A 7419-nucleotide genomic window follows, 5' to 3' on the forward strand; every position below is an offset into this window, starting at 1 on the left:
GCTATGGAGAAAAAGTGCAACAAAAGGACCATACAACAGGTTCAGAGACATGCAGTCTTGGCATAGGCGGAGCGACGAGAACCACGCTCACTAGGGCACTGGAGACTATTCTAGATATTCGACCCATTGACATACAGATTAAGTGTGAGGTAGCCACTACGGCTATGAGACTTAAGGCGATGTGAGAATGGATTGAGGATGGGAGCAGCTCATACCATCGCGGTATAATCGAGGCGACGATAGGAAACCTGAAAGGAAGGGAAGAGGTTTCCGATCGAATACCTGAGATGAACCTTGAATTCGAGTGCGAGGCACTGCTGCCATCGGCACAGTCTTGGATTGACGGAACCCCAGCATTGCCATCTGGGAGATCGTGCTATGCATATGGATCAAAGCAGGAGGACAGAGTGGGCCTGGGGGTTGACATTGAGAACCCAGGTACCGAGATCTGTTTTAGACTGCCTGACCATAATACGGTCCTGCAGGCGGAGATCGGGGCGATCACGTAATGCGTTGTTGTTGTTGTAGCAATGTGTTGTACACTGAGGCGGCAGCCCTTGCTGATGGAGAACTCCATTGGGTCAATCCGGTACGTACAACCGGCTATCATAGGATTGGAATGCGTGAAGTGGTGTGGTGCTAACGCGAGGACATCGAGTGTGAACATCTTTACCGACAGTAAAATTGCCATAAGGGCAATAACAGCCATGACGGTAAGGTCACGAATAGTCATGCAGTGTAAGAAGGAGATTAACACCTTCTTTGCGGATGGGAAAATCCGCATCGTTTGGGTGCCGGGCCATAAAGGAGTAAGGGGAAATGAAGGGACAGACGATTTGGCGGTGAAGACCCGAGGACTACCGTCAATAAACTTGGTTAACCCGAAGCCTTTCGGGTCGACGCAGTCCGAGTTAAGGAAGTGGGCGACGAATGCGCATGCAACATTGTGGAACAGCGAAACGGTCGGAAGGGCGGCGAAAATTCTATGGAGGGATTCAGATCGTGAGAAGACGAGGCTATTACTGAAAGGAAGCAAGAAGGAGGTCAGCATAGCTATTGGTATCATAAAGGGACACACAGGACTACGAGCTCACTTATGTAAAATCGGTGCGGCAAGTGATAGCATGTATAGGGCATGCGGGGAAGATGAAACGTTGGAGCATTTCCTTTGTCATTGCCCGGCTTTCACGTCTAACAGATACCAGCACTTAGATGGGGACACAATACCAGACATGAACCAACTTAGGGGAGTGGTATTGAAAACTATTAAGGATTTTGTAAGTAGCACGGAATTCCTAACTTAAAAGTCTTTTTTGGAGGTTACTTTTTTGTATTTAGAGCGCACAACAAGCCATTTACTGGCTTAGGTGTATGTCCATAGTGGCATGGGGCAAATTAATATCTGCACCCTCTTTTCAACCTAACCTAATCTACCTATTTTTTATGGAAATAAAATTTTTAACATATTTTCTATTGAAACAATATTTTGACAAAATTTTCTATAACATTAAATTTTTGATAAAAATTTTACAAAAATAAAATCCATACAAAATAGTTTAGGTCGGCTTAGCCCGACTTTAATCCATACGTACTTGCGGCCTATATTAAATTAATTTTTATAACCTTTTGCCTCAGTACATTTTCATATTTCCTTCTTGTTGATGCCTTTGCACTCGAAGCGAACATTAAAGCACAACACGCTTTGAGTTTTCATAAAATTGTAGCCTTTGGCAAAACATTTTCTGGTATTATGCATTTCAAGGAAATGGTTTTATAAATTCATTTGAAGCTTTATTTGCTTAACACCTACACACAGACACACACATATAGTACACACTAACAAACGAGAGAACAAATAGACAACCATAAAAATCTCTTCGCAGCCCATACAGGACCGTTAAAGCCACAACACAAGGCTTGGTAACGTTGACCACTTTAGCATATTTTCGTCTACACCACAAATGTGATAAAAACATTCAACACGCCTCGTATGGAGCTGGAAATGGACTAGAGGGAGGGAGAGAAAGGGAAAATTCGGCAATCAACTGACTGGCCGAAATCAGGGATGCCAGATGAAGGGATGAAGAATAAGATTATTGAAGAATTAGGCTCATAAAAAACCCCGCTTATTGACAACCGTTCCTAATATGATCTAAATCCGACTGTATTTGGATAGTTGCTCTGCTATTAGAGCGACATCAAGATATGGTCCGGTTTGGACCACAATTAAATTATATGTTGGAAACCGGTGTAAAATATCAGCCAATTCGAATAAGAATTGAGCCCTTTGGGGAAGTAAAATAGAAGTAAAATAGAGAGTTCGATTTATATGGGAGCTGTATCAGGCTATAGACCGATTCAGACCATAATAAACACGTATGTTGGTGGTCATGAGAGGATCCGTCGTACAAAATTTTAGGCAAATCGGATAATAATTGCGACCTCTAGAGGCTCAAGAAGTCAAGATCCAAGATCGGTTTATATGGCAGCTATATCAGGTTATGAACCGATTTGAACCTTATTTTACACAGTTGTTGAAAGTAAGAATAAAATACGTCATGCAAAATTTCAGCCATATTGGATAGGAATTGCGCCCTCTAAAAGCTCAAGAAATCAAGACCCCAGATCTGTTTATATGACAGCTATATCAGGTTATCCACCGATTTGAACCATACTTGGCACAGTTGTTAGATATCATAACAAAACACGTCGTGCAAAATTTCATTCCAATCGGATAAGAATTGCGCCCTCTAAAAGCTCAAGAAGTCAAGGCCCCAGATCTGTTTATATGACAGCTATACCAGGTTATCCACCGATTTGAACCATACCTGGCACAGTTGTTAGATATCATAACAAAACACGTCGTGCAAAATTTCATTCCAATCGGATTAGAATTGCGCACTCTAGAGGCTCAAGAATTCAAGACCCAAGATCGGTTTATATGACAGCTATATCACGTTATGAACCGATTTAAACCATACTTGGCACAATTGTTGGATATCAAAACAAAACACGTCGTACAAAATTCATTCCAATCGGATAAGAATTGCGGGCTCTAGAGGCTCAAGAAGTCAAGACCCAAGATCGGTTTACATGGCAGCTATATCAAAACATGAACCGATATGGCCCATTTACAATCCCAACCGACCTACACTAATAAGAAGTAAAATGTAAATTTATCCATGAACATTTCATTAAGGAACTGGGGCAAACTTCTCACAAATCAATGAGTGCTGTCCGATTCAAGTGTAAACTCAATGATAAGGGACTTCCTTTTTATAGCCGAGTCCGAACGGCGTGCCGCAGTGCGACACCTCTTTGGGGAGAAGTTTTTACATGGCAAAGTACCTCACAAATGTCGCCAACGTTGGGAGGGGATAACCATCGCTGAAAATTTTCTGATGTTCCTGCCTGGATTCGAACCCAGGCGTTCAGCGTCATAGGCGGACATGCTAACCTCTGCGCTACGGTGGCCACCACACTAATAAGAAGTATTTGTGCAAAATTGCAAGCGGCTAGCTTTACTCCTTCGAAAGTTAGCGTGCTTTCGACACACAGACAGACGGACGGACGGATGTCACAACGATCAAGAATATACAAACTTTATGGGGTTTCAGACGAATATTTCGAGTAGTTACAAACAGAATGACGAAATTAGTATACTTCCATTTTATGGTGGAGGGTATAAAAAAACGACAGACGGACACACGATGACATTACTAACCCAAATCAGAAAGAATTTCTGAGATGAATCGTTAATAAAGTCACAGTTGTGGCACAGAGTAAATTTTATGTCTTCATGAATTTCCTGCTTGGACCTAACATCCTCAACTGGATTATCCAGAAAATATAACATTCAAATTTGGATGTCATGACTGCAAAGTTTATCGTTAACATTGTCATTCAGTTGATAATAAATATTGGTCCTAGAATTCTATAAAGTAATTCAATTCTTAATTGTCATGACATTTTGAGTCTGCCCTACTGTCTCTCCATTCATCCTTCGGTCGGTTCTTCCGTCCGTCCATCAGTCCTTACTTCGGTCCCTCCTTTTGTTCCTTCCTCTGTCCCTCATTTTGTTACTTCTTCTGTCCCTCCTTTTGTTCATCCTTCTGTCCCACCGTCTGTCTCATATTCTGTCCCCTTGTCCGCCTTCCTACTGTCCTCCCTACTGTCCTTTCTACTGTTCATCCTACGGTCCCGTCATCTGTCGCCCGGTCTCAGCCTCCTTCCTTTCGCCTATCTATCACTACTTTTGTTCACCTTCTGTCCTTCCTACTGTCCCGTCATCTGTCTGCCCGTCTGTCTCTGCTTTTGTGCTCTCCTCTGTGTCTCAATCTGTTCTTTCTTTTGTCCCCCCGTCTGTACCCCATCTGCCCCCTTCTTTAGACCCCCAGTCTAACTTCCGATCTGTACCTCCATCTATCCCCTGCCTATTCCTCCTTCTCCCACAACGTCTGTACCATTTTATGTCTTTTGCCTTCAGTCTCCCCTTTTGTCCCCTGTCTTAGGGACAGACGTCCCACTGTCCCCCATCTCTCATACCCTATTTCTGTCCCCTGTCTGTTCCTCCTTCTGTCGCCTGTCGGTCCCTTCTTCTATCCCTCGTCTTTTCTTCCGTCTGTCCGTCCGTCTAACTTTCCATCCTCTCAATCTATCCCTATTTGTGTTCCCCGTCTGTCCCTCCTGTGTTTCCATCTGTCTCGCCGTTGGTCCTTCCTTCTGACCCTACACCTATCCTTTAGTCTTTACCTTCGTCTTTCAATCCGTATGTACTTCCTTTTATACCCCCTCTGTCCCTCCATCTGTCCTTTCTTTTGTGCCCTGTTTGTTGGCCATCTGTAGCCCATCTGTCCCTCCTTTAGGCCACCGATCTAACTACCGATCTGTCCCTCCTTCTCCCACAACGTCTGTCCCATTTTCTGTCTTCTGCCGTCCTCCGTCTAAGAAAAAAATGTCCCACTGTCTCCCATCCCTCCCTCCGTCTGACCCTTCTTCGGTACCCTGTCCGTCCCTCCTTTTGAACCCTTCTTCTATCCCTCTGTCTATCCTCCGTCTGTCGGTCCGTCCGACTTTTCATTCTCTCGATCTATCCCTACTTGTATCCCCCGTCTGTTCCTCCCTCTGTCTCCCGTCTGTTACCGGCCTTCTGTCCCTACTTTTGTCCCTCCGTCTGTCCGTCCTTCTATCCTTCTGTTAGTCCCTCCTTCTGACCCTACACCTGTCCTTCAGTCTTTCCCTGCGTTTGTCACTCCGTATATACTTGCTATTGTACCCCCTCTGTCACTCCGTATGTCCTTTCTTTTGTCCCCCGTCAGTCCCTCATCTGTCCCTCCTTTAGACCCCCGATCTAACTTCCGACCTCTCCCTCCTTCTCTCACAACGTCTGTCACATTTTCTGTCTTCTGCCGTCTGTCCCTCCTTTTGTCCACCGTCTGAGAGACAGACGTCCCTCTGTCCCCCACCTCTCCCACCATCTGTTCCTTCTTCCGTCGCCTGTCTGTTTCTCCTTCTGTCCCCTCTTCTATCCCTCGTCTTTCCTTCCGTCTGTCAGTCTGTCTGACTTTCCATCCTCTGGATCTATACCTACTTGTGTCCACCGTCTGTTCTTCCTTCTGTTCCCCCCATCTATCCCCCCGTCTACATGTGTCTTTTCTTTTGCTCCCCCATCTTCTCCCAGTCTGTTTCTCCCACTGTCCCCCGTCGATTACTCCGTCTGAACTCCTTCTGTCCCTCCGACTTTCCTTCCGTCTGTCCGTCCTTCTGTCTTTCTATCTGTCCTTCTGTTAATCCCTCCTTGTGACCCTACACCTGTCCTTCAGTCTTTCCTTCTGTCCTTCGTCTGTCACTCCGTATGTACTTAATTTTGTCCCCCTCTGTCCCTCCGTCTGTCCTTTCTTTTGTCCCCCGTCAATCCCCCATCTGTCCCTCCTTCTCTCACAACGTCTGTTCCATTTTCTGTCTTCTGCCGTCTGGCCCTCCTTTTGTCCCCCGTCTGAGGGACAGACGTCCCACTGTCCCCTATCTTTCCCACCGTCTGCCCCCCGTCTGTCTCTCCTTATTTCCGCTGTCAGTCCCTTCTTCTTCTTCCTCGTCTTTCCTTCCGTCTGTCCGTCCGTCCGATCTATCCCTACTTGTGACTCCCGACTGTCCTTGCTTCTGTTCCCTCATCTATCTCCCCGTCTGTCGCTCCCTCTTTCCCCGTCTAATACTCCGTTTGGCCTCCTTCGGTCTCTCCTTCCGTATGTCCGTCCATTTGTCTTGTCATCTGTCCCTCCGTTGGTCTCGCCTTCTGACCCTACACCTGGCCTTCAGTTTTCCCTTCGTCTGTCACTCCGTATGTACTTCCTTCTGTCCCCCGTCTATCCCATCTTTTTTCCCCGTCTGTCCCTCCTACTGTTCCTCCGTCTGTTTCCACGTCTCTGTCTCCTTCTATCTCCTATCTGTCCTTACTCTTCTCCCCCCTCCTTCCTTCCTACTGTCCATCCTACTGCCCTCTGTCTGTCCCTCCTACTGTCCCCCATCTGTGCTTCCGTCGTTCCTTCCGTCTGTCCGTCCTTCTGTCTTTCCGTCCGTCCCTTCGTTGGTACCTCTTTTTGAGCCTTCGCGTTTCCTTCCACCTTTAACCCCGTCTGTCACTCCGTAAGTACTTCCTTCTGTCCCATCTTCTGCCCCCTCTAACCCCCCTTTTGTGCCTCCCTTTGCCCCCCTTATTGTCCCTTCTTCTGTCCCGTTATCTGTCTTTCCGTCTTTTTCCCCGTCTCTGCCCCCTCCTGTCCCTCGATCTGCCCCCCATCTATCTCCCGTTTTCACCATCTTCTGTCTCCCCATCTGTTTGTCTTCCCGTCTGTCCCTCCTTCTATTCCTCCTATTATTCACCAATCTGTTCCCGCCTTTCCCTCTATCTGCCCTGAATTCCCTCCTTCCTGTGGTCTCCCGCACTATCCACCGATCTGTTACTCCGTCTGTCCGCAGTCTGTCCTCATTCTCACACAGCGCCTGGCACTTTTTCTGTCTTCTACCATCAGTACCTCCTTCTGTTCCTCTCAGAGAGACAGACGTCCTACAGTCCCCCTCCTTCTGTGCACCCGTCTGTCCATCCGTTTCTCCTTTCGCCTGTCCGTTTCTCCTTTCGCCTTCTGTCTTTTCATCTGTCCCTCCGTTGGTCCCTCTTTCTGACCCTACAACTGTCCCTTCCGCCTTTCCTTCAAATACAAAATAAATTTAGTTGAAGGCCATAATTTTATTCTACATACCAAACTTCTGTCAAACCAGCAAAAATTAAAGCTTCTAGGAACGGCTTGTAAAGGCTCAAGAGCCATGTCATCATTTCAGCTAAATTGGACAAAAATTGCGGCTTGTAGTACTCATGAAGTCAAGTCTAGAGAACGGTTTATATGGGAGCTATATTAGGTTATA

The sequence above is a fragment of the Stomoxys calcitrans genome, chromosome 3 (genome assembly GCF_963082655.1).
Source record: "Stomoxys calcitrans chromosome 3, idStoCalc2.1, whole genome shotgun sequence".
Taxonomy (NCBI): domain Eukaryota; kingdom Metazoa; phylum Arthropoda; class Insecta; order Diptera; family Muscidae; genus Stomoxys; species Stomoxys calcitrans.